Raw genomic sequence first — 22,326 nt, 5'->3', positions numbered from 1 at the left:
CAGACTGGAATAGACAAACTGCTGCTGCTGACACCAATGTGAGTCCTGTGGCTGAGTGATCATCTCTAGATCTGCATGTGGGCAAAGAGGATGGTGAGCTGTTCACAGGCATGGAGGTTGGCCTGACAAGGAAAGACTAAACCTCTGCAAGCTCCCACTTGTCCACAGGGTGGTCCACAGGGAAGGAGAGATTCCTCCAAAGGGTGGTGGTTGCTACATGCAAGGACTCCTGTGGGCTAAGACAGTAAAGTTTTGTTCAGCATTCTCAGATGGTCGTATTTTTGCACCTGAAGAAGAGATCTGATTTTCAAAAGTGCCATCTGCTCACCAGGTCTCATAGGAGTAAACAGAACTGCTTTGATTAACATTTTGGAAAACTAGAGAGTTGTATAAAATAATTTAACAGGGTTCTGGAGTCCTACTTGAAAGCTCGCTTTTTACTTGGTTTTATCTATCTTTTGGAGCACTGCTACAGCACAGTAAATTTGTGTTCGTATTACACAGTGTTTGTATTACACAGAAGAAGAAAGAAAGAAATCAGTATATCAGTCTGACTGAAGATGGACATGACCTCACTTGTTCATCAACTGCAGTTGAAATCAATGCAAAAGTGTCAGTAAGTTCCTTTTAGTGAACTCTCTCCAAAGAACCTTTATGTGTAGAGATGCATTATTAAAAACTTTCAGTGTAGCTCACTACACAACAAATGATCAGTAAGGCATGTGAGTAGGAGTCAATTATAAGACAATTTTAGATCTTACCAAATCCACTGAAACGGTCCAGGGCTACTAAGACCTGTTAGAGTAACAGTAGCCAAACTAAAGACCTCTTTATCTTCTGTTTCTAGTAAATAATACCTATCAAGCACTAGCAAAATGAAGTTTTGAACTGGCCAAGGTTTTTCATTTTTTGGAAATGGTGAACTCAATTTTCAGTAGAAAATGCCCATTGCCATGCAAACATGTGAAGTCCTGATTCTCATCGTACATGTATTCTTTGAAAAATTCTGATTAACTTTTCGGTTTCGTTTGGGGTTTTTTGGTGTTTAGGTTTTGTTTTTGCTTTGGGTTTTGTATGTATTTTGTTTTAATTAAGCTTTTATCCAAAGGTACAGCTGGGTTTTAACAAACAAGCCAGCACATAGAGTAGCCATCACATGGCAGTGTCATCACGTCTTGTGCCCATCTCCATTGCCACTGAGCTCAGGAAGAGGATGGAAGGAGCAGAGCGCTAAGCTGATGGACATCAGCAGACATTGCAAAGTTATTTCACAGTTTTGGGAGTGCAGGATCCCATTTATATACATGAACTTCTCCCAGTATGAAAAGCAGCAGAAGGGCGACAAAGAATATTTAGGGGAGCTACTGAGTGACATTTTGTGGCATATTTTACTCGGGAGATCATGATCTTCCATTCCAATCTTAGAATCTACTACCTATAATAAGATTCCTTCCTTCTCCCTCTTTCTCTGCATTTATATCTGCATATATGATATCTGCATTCTCCAAATATGAAAAAAAAACAAATTTTGAGACTATCAAATTTATTTATAGATTTAATAAGTAACTTCTTGCTGCATTAATACCTATCTACTTGCTGTTGAATATTCCTCTGCAAAAAACAGGCACTTTCTCTGATTTGAACAAATCCAGTTGTACACAAATTCAGGGCATTCAACCATAAGCAAATCTTTCTAGGAGTCAGTAAATAAAACTCAAAACTTTACCTGTAAGAATAAAGCTGACTAGAGTATTTGGAGAGGTTGACAATCGGTGTGACACTGTATTTAGGGGAAAATCCTGATTTTCTCTTGTTGAGATAGGCTCAGAACACGCGGAAGTGAGTGAGAAAATGTCCATTAGCTTCATTGAGCTATGGATGAAGATTCTGATCTAAGAAGAAGGATGCTGCTGCTCCACAGTAAGCCTAGCAGTTATCTTTTCCCCTGCACGTATCCAAAAAGCAATTTAACGCACCAGCAGCAGTTGCCTATTAATCGGGCTAGAAAAAAGGTAGCCTGGGAGGGTGGGTTTAAAAGAAGAATGTGGCACTATTATGTATTGCTTGCAAAGTAAACAAGCAGCATCAGTATAGTCATTTCCTAATTACGAGCTGTTTCATAAACTGTAAATGCTAACATGGGAGAGGTAAATCATAGCAATTTAATTAATAAAACACTTTAGACAATTAAATCCATATGTGCATGTCCCGGGGCACAACATCAATAATAGAAGCTTGCAGGCATATTTTGGAAATTTTATGCAATCATTTGCAGATCTTGTAGTCAATAATTGGTACAAACTATTTTAACTCTTCCTTGTCTAGTCTGGAAAAGGGAAATTAATTATTAATTATTATTATTGTTATTGATTTCATTCCTGTTATTATGTTACCTACTTTCTTTCCATACTGTGTGTCTAATCTAAAATCATTTCTGCAAGGTCTGAAAGAGGAGGCTGATTTTTTCCTTGGATCTATATGAGCTCATTAAGCAGTATAATGAATTAACTTTGTCCTATAAAGGCAGTAAAATTGTCTTCCCAGCCTATAGAGCTGGACTGCAAATGGCAGACATGCCAGAACTTCAAGGCTCTGAAGTCTGAATCCAATTTCCAAACAAAGGGAACCTGTGCCCTGGAGGATCTTTCCATGATGAAAGCTGTTTTAAACAGTTCTTGGAGATCTTAGGCACGTTGCTGAATGGAGACTGTGCCAGCTATCCAGAAAAGCAACTGGTAACCGTATCCAAAGCAATGTAGAAGACTTGTACAGTTTTCCTGTGAGATACGGCTGTTAGTTGTAGGATATAAACCTCTATAAATTGGAATACCTAGCACCCTACAGTGTCTGTTAATGTTGGGAATCCATTTGGCCACAATAGCAGCCACACGCCCTGCAGGAGTGGCCACACTCCATTCTCACACAGACAAGCTGCCAGAAGTATCCAGAACTTAAAAAATGTCAAAAACCTCTGAGGAGTTAGCTCCAGGATGAAGAAATTGGCTGTGGCTAAGCTCAGGCAACACTCAAAGCAGAGGCCAAGAACTGTGAGCCCACCAGCCAAAGACAAACTCCTTTTCATCAGGAAATGCTGGAGTTTTTAAGGCTCGTTAAGTCGGGAGAAGGAAATGGTATCACTTTCCTGAAGAACTTGCTTCATCATTTTCCATCATCCTCCAATCAAAGAGGAAATTCTTTCCCTTCCTTCTAGACAAGGATCTGGCCACTGGCAAGTACTCGGGTAACAGAGTCTCAGCAGAGCTGCTGACTCAGAGAGTGGATGGGCTGAAGCTGACAGTGTAGCTGTGAAATCCCAGGGTTCTTTCTGCTGCAAGCTCAGCATGACAGCAGTCACATCCTTCCACTGGCTCCCAACTAATTTCCCACGTCCATGTAAGGCTTTGTTCTTACAACCTCGAGCTTTAATGAATCCAACCCTGGCAACATCAAAGCATGGTATGATCTTTGAACTACTGTAACTGCATGTCTTCTGGGACAATGCAAATCATAAAGACTTTTAAAGCAATTAATGGATTCAGCCCCATTTACATCAAAGTTCCAATTCTGATTTATGCACTGCCATGACAGCAGCACTCCTTTGGGACAAGGCAGCTCACAAAATCCCAGAAGTAGCACGTAAATGCTGGGAACATCTCCAACTAAATGGATCTTATAAGGGGACAGTCTTCTGCATTGGGACAGTCTTCCAAACAGGAGTTAAACAGATATTAAGTTCTCCAGGGAAAACAGTCAAGCCACAAGAGAAACACCTTTCCCACACAGTTTAATCCCCTGGACCTTAACTGTCAACCTGTTCTGAAACTTAAACTTTCCCCTTCTTCCTGATTAGAACCAAAGAAGAGATGCAACTCAAAAAAGAAGGCTTGCCAAAGACTTAAGGAAATGCACAAGGGTCTCCACCATTTCTGTTGATTTCACACGAAAATAAAAAAAAAAAAAAGGATGGTGATTTAAAATTGTTGACTAGGTAAGTAGAGAGGTGAATTAGCTGGCAAGCCACTGCTTACTTATAAAAACACCATGGAGAAAAATCCGTTCTATATTTGAGAGCAAACTACCACTTTCCATGAATTCCTACTTCTCTTGTTGTCTTGTCCCAAGTTATGGACGTATTGCTCTTTCCTTTCTCTTAACAGAAAGTCAAGAGTCTGAACATTTGTCCCTTCTCTTGATCTGTAGGGATGATGATTTCACTGCCTACTGTTATTTGCAGGATCGGGATTTCATACAGTACAATCTGCTGAGTATTTCAGGTGTTCTGAGAGAATAAAGTACGAATCACTGGTACAGGTACTGATAATGATGCAAAAAAAGGTTGTCTGCTGCTAAGGAGGGAAAATTCAGTAACATTATAGAAATATGCATTACAGGAAGAGGTTTTAAAATGTCTTAGTTCAGTTGAAAATAACTGTAAGTTAAAACTTGGCTTTTTCAAGCTCCCTCTTAGTTATTATTATTCAGATATTTGGTAATTCAACACACTCTACCACAGCAGTTTAATTTTAATCTGTGAAGGCATTTGCAGCGTGAAATTCTAACATGAGGGATGTTAGCTATAACTGTGCTAGCTGTTATTAAGTTGTCGATTCTTAATGATGAGTATTTGCTTTTTATTCTTATTTACAATTTTTTTTTCTACCCAGTAGAACACAGTAAAACTTTATTGGTTCATACACACCGTCACAGCGTGGGCTAATATAAAAATGAATAATGCTGAGGTGGTTACTGGCAAAGCATCATGGCAAGAATGCTCAAATAACATTTATATGTAAATCCGGCTCCAGTTCATCAGATATTAAGCAGTTTCAAAGTCACTGCATTTGTGATACATTTAAAAGAGTTTCTTCTATTGCACTTTGATTCCTGTCCAGCTTTGGTTGATGAGAGGTCAGCAAAAGTCCTCACTACATTTCAAGTCCCGCTGCACAGCCATGCTGGCAAATGTTGCCTCTGACCACACTGCTGCTGGTTCCTGTTGCCTCAGCTTAGACTGTCTTGACACTGGGCATCAGTTTTCCCATATGTGGTTTACAGGCTTCTATACTGCAGAAAATCTTAATTGAAAGGGCAGAACAAGCATGCAGCCTCCAGAACAGGCACATGTATGGGCCAGCTGCTTTCTCCAGTTTGGAGATGAGATGTTACCTCACATGGCAAAAGTTAAGTGTCACAGAAAAGTCCTCACAAGAGACTTATAAGTACTACTTTCAATGGTTCCAGGCCAGCAGTGAATTTCACACCTCGTGTGATCAGCTGGGACGTTCACCCAATGGATGCTCATCCACAGTCCTCTGAGGCCAACAGAACAATGACAGTAGAACAAAGATCTACCATGTCCTTCATCATCCAGTCCCTGCAAACTTAAATTAGCTTCACCCACGTGGCTCGGATACAGTATTGAAGGCTGTTTTATTTTATATATTCACATTATTCTGAAGATCAACATCTTATTTTGACATTATTTTACTTCTTTTAGTGGTATACCATACAGCAATATCGGTAAGTCCAGAGGGTTGTTGGGTTTTTTTTAATACTTTTTCAGTTTGTATCTTGAGGTGAACCATTGTGCTTTTAGAATCAACCCTTCCATTCTAAATGAGTAAATAATTCATTAAAAACTGAATTTATTTTAAATATTGCGTCACTGTATGCTTTCAGAGAGACAATGAGCATATTATAAATTGTGTTTTATCAGTGAAATATATCACTGGTTGTTTTAGCACTTTAATATTCAGGGCAAAATGCCCTGAATTTTAAAGGCTACATGCTCTTAAAAAATTAGAGATAATATTAACCCCCGTTCTACTTTTAATTTAAGCCAACAAATGGCCCAAAAGGCTGTGATATTTTTCTGTTAATAAAAAAGAAACTACTCCCTATGTAACCCCTTTTGTTTCCAGAATTTTTGTTACAGAATGTGCTGCATATTTTAATGGAATGCAAAAGAAATTGAGATTCAATATCGAATATCTAAACTATTTTATATTGTTTGATCTGAGAATTTTGGAAACAGGGAAGGACTTGATTTTCAGTTCCACTGTGCTTTTCCAGTTGGGACTCTTATGTGGAAACTATGCACACATTTCATATTGGATATATCCTATATGAAAAAGCAATTTCAGAGTGAAATTTAATTGTTTTCACTTTCCCAATCTTTTTAATCTTTTTAATTACTATTCTTCTAATTTTTGAAGAGTAACATTAAATATCAAGATTGGACGCAATTTTTATTTTCTTGATTTTTCCAGCTGATTTGTCAATGCTACAGGATGACGCTACAGGCAGACTTTGATATCTCTGATATTATATGGTATTATGCAACTGTATTTATTTGCTGAAATGATACCCAAAACAATTCACAGAAAGTTTTTAATCAGAAAATGTTGAAATTTATTACGATTTTTTAAAATCCATTCCATCAATATGGTTGTGGATTTGATTTTTATTGAGTGATTTATAGCAGAAAGCTATCCTGCATGATTTAATTTGTGATACACAAGCTGTGTTAAGTTCTGGGCTTAATGTGAGATATGAATTATAAAATGCTGCTCCCAGAGTGAATAGGTGAATGGCTGGGAGACTCTTAAACAGGAATAATATCAGCCTTATCACACTACATGAACATGCTGTCATATTATCTAGAAAACATACCTATAAGTAGACAGAGATATATTCTCTTTCTTACAGGGGAGAAGCCTCATGGCCTTGTGTGAATGTAGGAGGAAACAATGAACTTGTTGGACAGTCTTCCTTGAGACCCTTGAGCAGCTGTAGTTGTGCCACTTCCAAAAGAAGTTCTGCTTGAGACATGGAATACTGTCTTCCTAAGCTGGATTCCCTCCCATTATCAGCAGACTGATGTAAGACGTGATAGTTATTGTGGATGTTGAGCACTTTCATGGGGCTGTGAAGAACTGGAAGAATATAATGGTGGGGCATGATCATCATCATCATCACAACAATAATAGCAAAGAAAAAAAATAACAAAACCAACAAAATCTCACTGCTGTTTGAAAATGAAGTTATGTGGCCAGATCATACGGATCTAAGAGAACACAGGAAGTGTGTAATGCATAATGGTGAGAAATGCTTTCTTTAAAGGAAAGAATTTAACTGTTGTTACTAGAGAAGGAAAGTGGTGTGAATATGAACAGCTCATTGAAATGTACAAACATGAACACAGTCAAAAATTAGAGTAATCACTGGAAGAACAGAAGTTTTACTTAAAAATATTATTTAAATCTATGAAAACCCACTAGCTGTCAGAATCCAATGCTTTTCCTCTCTTCACTGCATTTGTTAATAATAAAAACATATTTTCAGAAGATTGCATGAGATCATTGGGTTCTTTTTTTTGGTAATAATAGCTACATAGCTTTAGATATCTCTCCAGTAAATTATAATTTAATTTTCAGCTATTTAAAGGTCACTCTGAATAATATATATGCTGCTTAATAATCAGCTAAAATAATGGCACCTTTCAGGAGTGGAGGCTAATAGCACTATTGCCTTTGTGCAAGCCTTCACTGTTTTCATTTGTTGTATGATCGGTGAAGCAAGAGAGAAGTTCCTCTCATGTGCTGGAGCCAGATCTTCAGTCCCTTTCTTTCCTTTTTAAATGGAAGTAACAAAAACCTTTCCGCAATCAGCACTAATCTCTCCAAAGGTCTTTTAATTTAAAAAGTCATAAGTGTTAATTAGCTATTATTAAGTGCCCCCTGTATAAATTAACGTGATTGATGAAAAAATTAAGGGTAATGAAAAATGTAGCAATGCATGTATTTTTAAGAGACTATATTAAAGATGAAAGTCCCTAAAGACAGAAACTAAGGCCTGCTGCACCCGTGCCCTGCCTTTATTAGTATTAATAATAAAAAATATGTAGATATGTTTCTCAGGAATGCACATGGACACTTTGGATATACCAGTTTTAACATATTTCTTACTTCACTGTGCAGTGAATACCAATTTGTGACAAAGATTTATTCCTTTGTGATGTAATGTTACCATTTTCTTCTTGTTTTATGGATCAAAAGAAGGTTGTTGAAAAATGGAAAAAGGAATCCAGATGTACAGAGAAAAGAGAACTGAACTGGCTGATTGACTGCTTTTCTCATAAATTTTACATGCATCTCGATAGGATGCTACTATGGTTTACGAAATATTCATTCTCTGAATGCAGTTCTCTTTTTATCTGTTATCAGAACGCAAATCAAAAGTATAAAGAAGAGAAAGAACCATTTCTCAAGAAAGCTGATATTATTCTGCATTAAAAACATTTCTCGATTCTGCATGCCATTTGTTCACATGAAGCTGATTCAACCACCATTCATTTTAGGCTAGAAGATGGGATGGTTGGACTGGATGATCTTGGAGGTCTTTTACCAACCGTGGTGATTCTACGATTCCATAATTCTAAGATTAAGCCACAGTCACTCCTCATCAAGAGATTTCTCCCAAAAGAGAATGTTTGAATAAATAATATCAGACCTGAACATTTTATTTGCTTCCTACTCACCAACTCAAAACATATTACCTATCTCACATAGTTGCTAGCTTACTTAGATTTTTTTTTAATGTAATGGCCTTGTTGAAATCATAATAATAATGTGATATACACTACATGAATATCCATTAAGGAACAGTTCCCACCAAAATCTAGATTTGCAACAAAAAAAGAAGGACTAAGAGTAACTGATTGCCAGCATTCTTGCATGATATAAATGCAGGATCCCTCTCAAAATGCCAGGAATTTAACCCTACTTTCCAGGATGTCGTTTCTGCAGCAATTTCTCAATTAGTAGCTGTAATGAAGCATGGTTTTCTGTGATGCCGTCATGTTATGAGATTGAAATCCTTGCTTGTTGCTCTGCATCTCTTGGCTTGGCTTGCAACTAGAAAAGAATCTACTTTTCTGTGGGCTGTGAGAAAACTGTGCGGACAGGGAATGGCTGGTAACCATGTATAATAACTGGATTTAATGTAAAACAATAGTAGCCTTTCTCAAAATTTGGAATTCCTGTTCTTCCAGATTCAGAGGTATTTTCTGTTTATGAAATCTTCAGTGAGTTTTTCCTTTGTTATCTTGTCTATATCTTGAATCCTTGTAAGCCTCAAGCTTTGATACTTTCTTAAGGCAAGAAATTCAGAGAGGAAAAAAAACACCACTTTGTTTTGAATTTGTCCAATTTCTTTATTATTCTAAGAGTTCTAATACCAGAAGATGAAGTGAGGACTCAACCTCTATCCAATCAGCATTAATAGCATAATTCAGGTCAGTACTCTTGAGACATCATCTAGATGAACTTCCTCCCCAAAGCAGGGCAGGCTAGTCAGAGCTTTGTTCAAGCTGTTATGGATAAACTCCAAGGAAGGAGACTGTACACCTTCTCTGGGCAGCCTATTGCACTGCTTGGATTTGCTTATGGGGAAAAAATTTCACTGGGGAGCAGCAAGAGCCAGTCTGGGGTGCTATCAACTAGGATGCCCATCACAGAGGGCTGGAGGCTGAGGCATGCAGACCAGGGTGGTGACAACAAGTTCTATAAAATGTTCCAGAGAATGGAAAGGGCATAACTGAGGTCCAACGTCCATCCATCCAGAGTCCTACTTGGATTTCCAGTCAGGAGCATCAAGAGACACAGTTAAAGAGGAAACTGGAGATAAGTCCACAAATCTAAGTCTGAAGACCATGCAGGAGATGAGCTCAGAAACTGTTCCGGAGAGAGGTCCAATGATGGTATGGTCTAGAAAGGAACTAACCTGAACTTAAATCAACCTCCTGGACCAATGTACTTTGCCATGATTCAGTTGCCTTCGTATTGGTTTCTAATTCCAGCTTTGTAGATATATCCTAGCTGTCACGCCAACATACCATACATAGCAATTTCTTTATTCTATCTGCCAGCAACGGGTGAAAGTGTTGACTTATCAAAGATATCTCAGCTGGTTCTAGATAATTCTGTGTAAGCAAATGAATGAGGTTTCTCATATTCCCTGTACAGGCATTCCAGCCCATATCATATCACTCTTGTCATCCTGCAGAAACCCCCCAACTCTGCTGGATCCTTTTGAAAGTAAAGTCATTAGAGACCAGAACTCCTCGTAAAGATACAAACACACAGAGGCCTATTAGCATTTTCTGGTTTCATATCTAACCTTTTTTAGGGCTAACATTTGGTTTCTTTGACCACTTGGGAACTGTTCTGGTGTTTTCATGTAAATACAGATTTTGTTCTCATAGTATCTGGTTCCTGGGAGATAACAAGCTGAATATTTTATGTATGAATCTGGGACAGTTTTTCTCCCACATGTCAGAGATTTGTATCTACTCTTTTAGAAGAATCTGCCTATAGTCTTTATTTTCATTCTACACAGCCTGTAGTCATTACTAGTACTTTTTAACTCCAAAGCACTTCCTTTCATAGCCTTAACTTTGTGTATATGCTGTATGCATCACTTTTTTGCAAATGGGAAAAATACAAAACTATTAACAAGGCTCATCTTATACTCTCAGTAATTTAGTCTTTGAAAACCTTATTGCTTATGGCATAATACAAACTGAATAGCAACACTTAATTACAAACCCAGCTACTGTTGAGAAGAAAATACAGTAAAGAACAGTTAAACAGAACTTGAGTCTAGTGAAAACTCACCATACGAACATCTGTTGTTATTGAAATTCATTATAATATATGAAAACAGTGCGAAAACTTCAGTTATAGTGAATCTCAGCTTGTGAGATGAGAAATACTTACACAGAACTATAGAATAATTTAGCTTTGAGCAGACCTCTGGAACAAGTTGGTTTAAGCATAGCTCAAAGCAGACTGAGCAGAGCTTTGGCCTGGCAAGTTCAGAGTATCTGCAAGGATAGAGAGTGTGCAATTTCTCTGGCAATCTGTTTCAATATTTGACTGTCCTCACTGTGGCTTTTTTTCCCCTAGTATTTAATCAGAATTCTTCTTATTTCAAGTTAGGCCCACTGCTCATTATACTTTCTCTATGAACTTCTGAAGAGACCTGCTTCTACCATGCCTGTCTCTCTTGTGTAGTGTAAAAGTGCAATAAGATTTCCTCCAAGGCCTTTTCTTTCCAAGTGAAAAGTCTCAGCTCCTTCAGCCACTCCTAATGTACAGAGGTGCTTCCAAAACTTTCTGGCCTCCATTGAACTCCTCATAGTGTATTAAAATCTTTCTTGTACTGGGAAGACCAAACCAGAATAGAATGCTACAGATGCAGTGTCTTGATGCTTAGAGAGCTATAGTCATCATTTGTCTTTCAAGGTAGTGTCACAGGGCTCCTAGACCACTGGACAAAAGTTTCATGCTGTTAGGATGATACGAGCACTGGGAAAAAAGATGGCAGCTTCTTGACAGAAGCTCTAGTGGAGGCTAGTTTCTGAGGATCCAGCAGTCCCTGAGCCTCATCTAGAATTAATCAACAGCATGAAAGCTATGCAAGTATACTAATTCATAGAAGTTTAGAAGATGCCTTGCTCCACAAGCCACAAGTGTGCATTAGTCAGTTGCAAAGGGTTTGTAGTGTAGCTCCATTACCCACTCTCGGTAATTCCAGAACAGAATAAATTATGATTCATTTTCTTTTAAATGTATAAAATCTTCTGTGAAGAGCTAATGTCTCTGTTGACTAGGTTTAAATTCCACCACATCAGCAGAAAGACTCTCAATTATTTCAGTGGATTATATTTGATATTCCATGAAATACACTCAGCTTACAGGTCTGATCATTCTTTGTGATTTATGGCAGAAATAATAAATCTGGCACACACTTTATGCTACTTGTCTGCATGGAATCTCTCTATTATTCAAGGAAAAAAAGAAAAGCTTTTTTGCTCTTGTTTAATAGGTACCAAAAAGAAAAAACCAATTCAGCACCCAACACTAACCTAATACTTACAAGTGAAAACATTGTTTTGATTAAAAAAAAAAACCAAAAGTTCCCCTTCGTCTCAGTAAAGTTAATGGATGCTTTTAATTGCATGTGGTCATCCTCTGTGAAAAAATACCTTTGGTTTCTGTTTAAACATGTACAAAAAAATCTAAACATGTTGTGCTGCTCTATTCCATAAATCACTCCTCCATAATAATGCCTTTCTGTTCAAGCACACTAATCAAATCTCTTCCCTGTCACTGAAATTATTACATTTTAACAAGCACAGGATTTAATCATCAGTGCAGGGTTTTCATGCATTTACTTCAGTCAGGACTTGACAGCAAACCTTTACTCATGAGTTGTCCTTACTGTGGTGGTTTGATTACTATTTTGACTATTCATGTGAGTAATACTTTCCTGTTTTGGGCCTTTAATTAGCTGAACGCTTTCAGAGATATTTCTGTATAAAGCATTTTCTCTGTGCATTAACCATGGTATGCTTCCTCCCTCCCTCATGTTAATGACTTGGGCAGGTATGTATTTGTCTAATGTATCAATCACTTTCTCCTCACTTTCTACACATCTAAAATCTTTCTGATTGCTTCTCATGAATTTTAAGAAGCTTCCCTGATAGATTTAGGCATCTATATTACGTGTCACATAGGATTTGATCTTTTGTGATCCCAGTTCTGATCAAAATAAAAAGCAGTGTCCGTGTGTAAAAATAGCCCACATTGCTTTCAAGCTTGCCAGCTGCTCTGCTTCTTTGTCTTTCTGATGCCCTTTCTATCCTTTTGCAGCTTGAAGGTCATCAGTGCATGTTCACAGGTCTCCATCACATACAGGAATGACTGCAGATGCTGAGGTGATTTCTTTAATTAGACATGTAGCTGCTCATTGACAGAATACTGTGCACCTGGGACTAACAATGGCTTCGTGTGATATATTAACCTATTCCTGATAGACACATGGAGAGACAGGAGAATGAATTTATAAAGGAAAACAAATGGTCCCCATTAATTTGTTATTCAAAATGTTCCCTTTTCAGTATAAACTCTTAAAGATAATCAGAAGTTAAAACTCATCTGCAATATAGGGGCTCTCCTGCAGCCAGGAGTTCATTTATAGACTTCTCTTCCATATGTGAAGTCCAAACTAACAAGGTTTTACGAAGAAAAATGCCACGTAATGAAGAAGTTTTGCCTTTGTAAGGTTAGCTGTTTCTTTTATTATCATGGCCCCAATCCCACATATGTCTCTGAGTAGTCTGTAATATTCACTGATTTCAGATTAAGCCTGTGCAATTATTGCAGCCTACCTGAGTGATGGAATTTGGACAAGCGTTGCCTGGGATTCACTCAGTTGGGTTTTGCATAACTTTTCTTAGCAGACAGCTAGAGGGATTTCACATGCTGTTATCCCCTGGGTGTTTGTTAGTCTGGAAATGATTGATCCCAGAGCAAAGCCAGAAGAATGCAGTATGTGCTCACCCTACAGCTTTTATCCCACAGAGATGAGTAGTTTAGTTCAATGGATTTTGCAGGAAAGCAGCTGAGGTGCATGCACATTAAATCCTGCTAACTCTTTGTGCTAACAGTAATATCTGAAGATGGTTGAAATGGACAGCCAGGGAGGTAACTTATTAGGCTCAGTTAGGTTATTCAGTGCTTACCTGTCATCATGCTTGAATTAGAAACTAGAATGGCAACTAAAAGTAAGAAAGTTTGACACAAAAATTCCCATTGTGTTCTGCTCCGTTTCCCCTAAACCCCTGAGATACATTCTTCTGCAACAGATTCTGACATGTGATGAAGATTTGGAGCTTTCAGGACCATCCTGGGGCCATTCTCTATTCTACATCTTTAGGGAGAATGAAAAGAGAACATATTTTGTTTGCCTATAAACTGTTTAATTTATATTCAAATGTGACTCACACTTTAAAATACAAAGCATTCAAACCCTATTCAATTTAGAAGGAAGGGAATCCAAATTTTCGCTTTCAGACAGGATCCTGTAGGTTTTTCTTTTTCAAATAAGTTTCAGAAGGGACCTCTTTTTCCAGGTCTGACTAAAATAGACCCCACAGATATTTGTTTTTGAATAGCATTATGGCCAAAACGGCAGGAAGTTGTCAAGGGAAAAAAAAAACCACACACGCACAAAAGAATAACTTGAGATCATATAACTCAAATTTGCTCCTGGCTCATTTCTACATACATTGCTTGCCATGTTTCATCTGCATGATTGAGAAAAAGCTATACAATTTATGCAAGACTCCACAAGCAGCAAAGGGGATGTGGACTTTTCCTCTGACATGAGGGCCAAAGAAAATATTGGAAAAAGGAACTTAAATTAGAGTTTTCAGAACTCTACCCAAACACTACACAATGCAGGACAGCATCTTAGTAACGAAATTAATTTTCTAATGTATCTATTTCTATTTTACTGCTATGACTGTTCCTAGTGAGGATTTAAGGTCATCTCAAGCTGACTGGTCAGTCCATACCCTCAGATCAGATACAACTTCATCAAATTCCAAGTCCACCCTTGGGTATTGCAGATCATATGGGAAACAAGATAATTGAATGTTCTGAGAACCCTGGAAGCTGATGCAAGCAACTGCCCTAGATAAAACTGATAGGTGAAATGAGGAGAGAGTTTTAGCCTTAACTCTGAATATTCTGGCTTCCACCATTTATACAGAGGATACTTTACTTTGTAGGTAACTGCAGTCTTGGGAACACAAGGGGAATCTCAACAGGTATTATGGGTCATTTCCCTTGACTTCAGTGAATGAAGATCTGCCACTTTATAAACACCCTCACTAGCAGTATTGGAGGGGTTCATTTTCCTTCTGTAAATATCAGCCGTTACCATGAACATAAACAAGCAAAAAATTCAGTATTTGACTCTTCCCATTAATTTTCAATTTGTAGTGCCCATTCTTCTAATACTATTTAATTGTGCCATCAAATCACAAAGAGAGATGTTACTAAAAGAGAAAACACACTAGTCTAATCTCTGCATCCAATAATAAAGAGTCCCTATAGGTGATTTTCACTGTCATCAAGTTTTCTTTCAAACTTCTCCCAGAAACTCTGGAGACAATTACACATTGTCCCTCTGCAGATCTTCTCGTAAAGCTTTGGAAATTACAGATGCGTGAGGAAAAAGCATAGAAAACTGCCTTGCTGAAGGACAAAAGCAGAGAAAATCACTTATAGAAAGCCCCTCCCTGCCAATAAAGAGATTTTACACCAAAAATATCTTATTTTATTTTGTTTTTAATCTGTTGCTATCAAGTACTAGCTGTCTTCAGGAAAAGAATGAATTTGACAGTTTTGTGTTGACTCTTACATTTCCCATTACTGACTCTTTTCATCTCTGTCCTGAAGCAAAAATAAATTTCCCTTTTTAAGCTTTTGATGATAAAAATCTCATCTGTAGCCTCATAAATGATCCTTTATTATCTATATTAATAATGAATAAATGTCTGTTGAATATCCCCGATCCTTTGCATTAATAGTGCCAGATGTATTATAGATAACCTTTTGATTTAACAGCACAAACTGTGAAACAATATTAAACCAGTAAAAGACTGATCTTACTGGAGTCAGTAAGGTCAAAATTATAAACATTTCTTCCATTTCTATTTGTAAATTTTCCCATTATGCAGCATCAGTCCCCATCATTTATTTTGGAGAGAGGTATCAGACTGCATGCAGTCCTAGAAATAGAACTCATAAATAATACCTTGAATAATTTTTTTAAACATTTCCGTTTCTTCCACTTTTCCTTCCTAATGCCTCCTGATGGTGTTAATTAATAGAGCATTACTACACAATCAGGTTCACTTCCGCTTACTGTACTATCATTAAAAACCGCATTGTTCGCCTCTTTTCCCATTAGTCCTGTCAGAATCAGGCACAAATTTCATTCAATCATTTTCCAAGATGACACTGAGAGAGCTGTAGTTATTCCCGAACAAAGGAATAGAGATCCCTTCAGCTTCGCACACCATAAGTGTGACCAGTGGTCTGTTGTCCCTCCCATTATGATAATTTTCAAATCATTTAGTTAGATAGGCATAACATCCACGAACCCACTTGCATGTAAATCAAGATAATGTCCTCCATAAGTGTTCCCTTCTTTCTGCCATCTTGTGGCATCTATTCCAACTTCCGATGCCCCTGACAGAAGTGAAGTACATTGTTGTATATTGGGCAACAAATCCTGTGGTATCTTTTTCAGTGAAAACTAAGGTCCAATGGTTCCCACAGAAGTCTAGGGGGAAACATCCTACTTCTGTACTTTTTTTTTTTTTAAGCGCTTTTTCTAAAATGAATTACATAAAGCTATGCAGGCTAGAGCAGAGACTGCAACCACTTACCTGTAGCAATAACTGCAGCTACAACTGTTGTCAGGCCAATTCAAAAAGACCTAGCAGTTTAAATTACTCATGCATTGCTCTTGTTCTAGGATAGACACACTTACAAATCACCTGACAAACGTTAGCATAACTGAAAACCTAGATGAGATATATGGTGGCAGCCTTAGTGCCGCCCAGCTTTTGTTCCCAGCTACACACAGCCAAGCTTGCCTAACAACTGTCTTTAGGAATACCCTTCTATCTAAATTGTCAGAACACAATTTCTGACAAAATACCCAAGGCTTTTTTAGAACCATTAAAATAACATTCTTCAGTAATAATTTGACTACTAAGCAGGGTTTGATATCTATTGGTTCAATAGCTAAACAGAACACAGTTTGGTGATTCCTTGCACTCTATTCAGGAACATAGAGTGGCTGGATTTTGCTGCTGATTTAACCAAAATTCAAGATGTGAACATGTAAAACGAAGTTAGGCTGTGGAGCCAACATTACAGTGTATTGCAACAGTTGTCTTAGAATTTAAGAGAGAAAAATGTTGTTTTTCATACAGCAAAAATGTATCAGATATAAATAATGGAATATAATGATAAACAGCAGAGAAAAAAATGCTTCACAACTACTGAGTTTAACTGTTGGTCAGTTTTTAAAGATCCTTTACCAAAACGCCATTCAAGGCTGTGATTTGCAATTATGTATGTTGTAACAAATGCTGACATATAAGGATTATTCTCAGATTTTATCGCTGATAAAGTTACCCAGGCACAAGAAAGCACAAGGGGTCTCAAACATTTCTACAGACAAGTCTCACGTGAGAAAGTAGCTCTCTCTGGCTTAGCCATCTCTAAGCTGAAAAAAGACCCTTTTACTTATAGCTGAATTTGGACTTGCATGTCACTGTTCAAACCATGCTGGAAATGAGGGTGAAAATCTCATCCATCTCACTGAGGTTAACAGCAGTTTACCAGATATGGCTATTTGACTGAAACTTAAGGGTCTGTCCTTACAAATGATAAAACAAAAACATCAGCAGCAACAAAGAAGAAGAAATAAATAAATAAATAAATAAATAAACAGCAAATAAATAAAAACCAACCAACCAACGAAACAAAAAAAAAACCACCCACAATTTAAAGAAAGTTAAATTGCTTAGAAGAGCATCCAAAGCTGACATTAAAATTTATGGTGTTTGCTATCTTTGTGAAAGCAAAAAAAAAAAAGTACCTCACTTCAGCCAGCATTCTAGCATTATCATACATCAACTAATTCTGTTTGATTCATGACTTACATCCACGAGTGTTATGGCCGTTAGGCAAGATCACTTTAAAGGCCTAATCCAACAAACACCTGCATGCTTAATCACTTTAGTCACATGCACAAGTGTTTTCTGTCTTGCAGACTTGTTTTCAATACTTCATGCATATAGCTGCCAGGAAATGCATGTAAGACATATTTGGCTAAGTTCCCAGTTTATTTGTTCTAGAAAGTGGCATGGCAACGTTCTGACATTCCGTATCATCTCCTAGCATCACTGGATGATTTCTCTTTTAGCTATATTGGTGAAAACCCTGTGGGCAACAGAAGTAGATGAACACCTTTAAAAATACTGAAATAAAGTGCTGTTTCAGAGAATTCAAAAGTGGCTTTTGTTGCCAACATGGAATGGACAGAGTTTCATTCGGTAAATACAGCTGCTAGTTCTTGTTATATGAGAGCTGCTCCAAAAGTAATGCCTCCTGTTTTATTATGTTGACCCATGGCATCAGAGGCATATGCCAGTGGCATAGCACTAGAGGCTGAACCTTCTGCCAATTACATTCCATTATATTTGTTGCTGTGTGACAGGTGGCAGCAGTGGAGCAGTCTGACAAAATGGTGGCTGACATGGAAGTACGGATGAAGCAAAGGGGTCTCACGGGATATCCCCATGCAAAAAAAATAAAAAAATAAAATAAATGGCATCCACTGACATTCATCAATGCTTTCTGGACATTTATGGAGACCAAACAGTGGATGTGAGCACAGTGAAGCAGTGAGTGATGTGTTTCAGCAGTGATGATAGTGACGGTAAATAACCACTGCTGGTGCAGAGTTTTACAAGCATGGTATGCAGGCTCTTGTTCATCACTGGTGAAAATGCACAGCTAATAGTGGTGACTGTGTTTCAAAACAGTGCTTTGTAGTCGTGAAATTGCTCTATCAAACAGTGTTATTTTGCTCATTGTATCCATTGCATATAAATATATAGAAATAAATAGGAAGCATTACTTTCAAAGCAACCTTCACATATACTAATAGCATACCAACATACCTAACTTATACCTCCCTGTAAACTCAAATCCTGGACAAAACAACAAACATGAGAGAAAGAGATTTTCCAGTTTTCCATCACTAATTAGAGTTCAACATGTAAGTACAATGTAATTTAATTAGGCTAAGCTCTGAAAGAACAATTTGTATCAAAATGCTTATTTTTGGTGTATTCTCTCTTAACTGCATGACAAACCACTATGTAGTACATCCTTTACTTCCTTGTTGAATGACAAATAATGTCTCAAATTAAACAAGATTGTTCCCTGTGAAACTAAACTACAGCTCCTTAGAGGCAGTAATGACATTTCCTCTTTGTGTTACAATTCTCTCAATTTCCTGCTGATGAAAACCATTGTCTGGATTGCCAAGTTTGGGTATTTCAGCTGGATTGCTGGCATCAAATTTATTTCTTTCCTTTATCACTATCTCACATGACTGTCATACACAATGTACACTCTCATATGTGGTTCACAGCACCTCTGACTTCATTTTATTTTTCTAAATTAACCTGTATTTCAGTTTAATGGTGCCTTTCAGTTTAAGGCACCAAGCTGATCAAAATAAGTTCAAATCTGTTACTGTTTTCCTTGCTACTTGGTGTATGTACACTGTTAGTAACATTAGCAACTACTGATCTCAATCTATTTTTAATATTACTCTTCCTCACATTGAGTAGCATCAACTCTTGAAGGACTCTTAATGAAGTCACTTAGAGATGTTCTGCAGATTTATTTAATAATAAACTCATGACCCACTGCAGAATTTCTACTGATAACTAATAGAACTCTTATCTCTGGACTTCAGAAAACAGAAAAAGTTCTCTTTTATCCCTGTTCACATACACCAGTATATTCTGCTTTCAGTTAGAAGTAGAAATACAAGTATGTTGTGAAAAAGTTTCTTCTGCTTCCAGAACACAGAATGCATGGCTAAGCAGCCACTATTCTTTCCAGAGATACAATGAGTGCATGATAATAAAATAATTAAACAACTCTCTCTGTATAGCTCAGGCATTTTCAATGTTGGACAAACCCAATAAAACAGTTTTCCAAGAGAGGCCTATGACAATCTTAATGACAAATCTCCAATATAACCACTACAAAAATTCATAGTTTGCAGCTGATTTATGAGATCAGCACCATCTTCATACAAATATTTAAAATTCCTGGACTTACTTTCTATCTGTGAATATTTTCTCACAGTACAACACTGCAAATGAATTGAACTTACTCCATTCTTTACCTTATTATATTCTTCCCTATCCATAAGAGAACTTTATTGGCATTCAGCATCTTTTGCATCCTTGAACAGGTGCAGGTAAGATTTGTTCCCTAACACACAAAAACCACCCTGTAAAAATCTGTGTATGCTAGCCGTTAGAGTTTGACAGATTTTTTTATTACCATATTTTTGAGATGTCATTTAAATGAGATGGCCTAAGACTGGCCTAAGTGGCAGTATATATTAGAATGAAATTCCATAATTGACAATGAATAAATCAGAAAAGCATGATCTTACTGTTACTGACATGTAGTGCTGCCACACAAAGAATAACACATGGTGCTTTACTGGGGAAAGTAAAGCAAGATGACAAATCCTCTTCCAATTCTGGGCCAATTTATGGTAGCATGCCCTAAATGGTTTCTGATAAGAAATGGTTCTGTGCCCTTTTCTGCTAGTTTTTGAGAAATCTAACTCCTCTCCTGCAGTGAACAACCACATTTTCTGTCTGCACTCCTACAAACAGAACGTGTTTCTTTTTTAGCCTCCTTCACAGGCCTCATCCTCTCTCCTTCTGTCAGCCTGGGATATTATTTTAACCACTGCCACAGAGCGCAGTGTATTCTTCTACAGCGTTCACTGTAGAAGGAGTGGAGAAAATTGAAGGGAATTTCCTTCTACAGTGAAAGCTGTAGAAGGAGTGGAGAAAATTGAAGGGAAAGGAGGATAAACAATGCAGTAAGTATGTGTAATAGTTGTTCTTCAATGAAGAAAAAGGCAGGAGAAAAAATATTCAGGCTCATCAGTAATGCAGGCCCTGCCATCCCCAGATGTTACAGAAGCATCAGAATTGCTCCCTGCAAGAAAAATTGGATTAGTCACAATCTTGTCGACTAATGGGCACACTCTGTGATCTTTAGAGCTTCATTTACTGGGTTAATAGTGCTTTGCCTGAGTTCCTTTGCAATAGGGGAAAAAAAAAAAAAAAAAAAAACTGTAAGAAGAAATATTCTGGGTGCAGTCCACAGCCACTGACACGAGTAATATCATATTCATCACAGACAGACCTCGTATCTCATTACTGCTGAAGAGTTTGCCCCCAAGGCATTTGAGCTCAGTCAGGCCAGACCCCTCATGTGGAACCGTTCAGGTATATTGTGAAATGATTTAATGCGATAATAATGTCCACTTTGTGAGATAGATTATGTTTTTTATAGTGGCTGATGGTTAATGAATGATACATTAGCAAACATCACTAAAACATTATTGAGAAAATGCAGATAAGAGATAGTTACTCTCTCATTCTCCACCCCCATCCTTTCCCAAACGCATAAAAATGAAAAGCAGAACTTACAGAAAACCAGGCATTTTTTGTGAAGCTACCAACTTACACTGTCTCTCTCTTGCTTGCTTGCTTGCTCTCTAGAGAAGGGAGAAAAGAGATATTTAAAAATGTTATAAACACAAACTGAAATATCTCTTCTTAAATCAAATGAGAATCAATGAAACTGCAAACCTGGACAAATACATTATATGTTGACCCAGTTTATTAGATGAAGCCGTTTACCCTGATTTGATTTATCTGGCAATACACTGCTCAGCTGTGAAATGAGATAAGAAGAGCCTATTCACCTTATTTACAATATTATAGTGACTCCCGCTAGCACTTCTATGGTTAAAGATCTGTCAGCAATTCCATTACAAACACCATTTTTTTATTTAGTTTGTAAGATGGCTGTATATTCATGCTTAGCTTGAACACAGCAATCGAAAACCTATAGATTCAATTAGAATCTTCTATAGAATACAAAGGATTTTAGATTAATGCAGTATGCTCCTAAAAACAGGAAAATCTCAACATACATTTCTGCATTTTTTAGTCATTATTGCTGTGTCTTTGGTAGAAATACAGAGAGTGCCACATTCCCTGATAGTGCAAGTCAAAAGAGTTGCAACAATTTACAGTAGCTGAACAGTTGATCCTTCTGTTAGATTTGACATACACTTGAAAGAAATTATTTTTGTTCTTTTTGAGTTACTTTGATTTTCTGTGCTTTTAGGTCTATGCACATTTCTAAAAGCTTTCTGTTTTTTTAACAAGTGTGGAGGTGAAATGAGGAATAAGTTCCATTTGCTTTCAGTGGGGTTAAGTAATACTTCTGAACTTGCACTCTAAACTTCACACTGCTGTATATAAGCCTCCTGAAATGGTTTCTAGCTTAGGTCCTTCTCCACGAAAAGAACCTTTCCTGTTCAGGCCTTTGTTCTGTTTGGTTTTGGTTTAAAGCCAAAACCTCCACCAAAATGCCCTGTCCTGTTTTCCTTCATTTTAATTTGTGAAAGCCTTAACAGCTCAAACTGGAAATCATTTTCCCTGCACAGAAAGAAAATTAAATATATTTCCATGCATTTTCTACAGTCTGTATTCATACCAGGTGGGTACAGATAGATGAATTTGGTTAAATTTTTAAAGTAGAGTGTCACCAG

The sequence above is a fragment of the Tetrao urogallus genome, assembly GCF_951394365.1.
Source record: "Tetrao urogallus genome assembly, chromosome: 3".
Lineage (NCBI taxonomy): Eukaryota > Metazoa > Chordata > Aves > Galliformes > Phasianidae > Tetrao > Tetrao urogallus.
Note: the sequence above shows the minus strand (reverse complement) of the source record.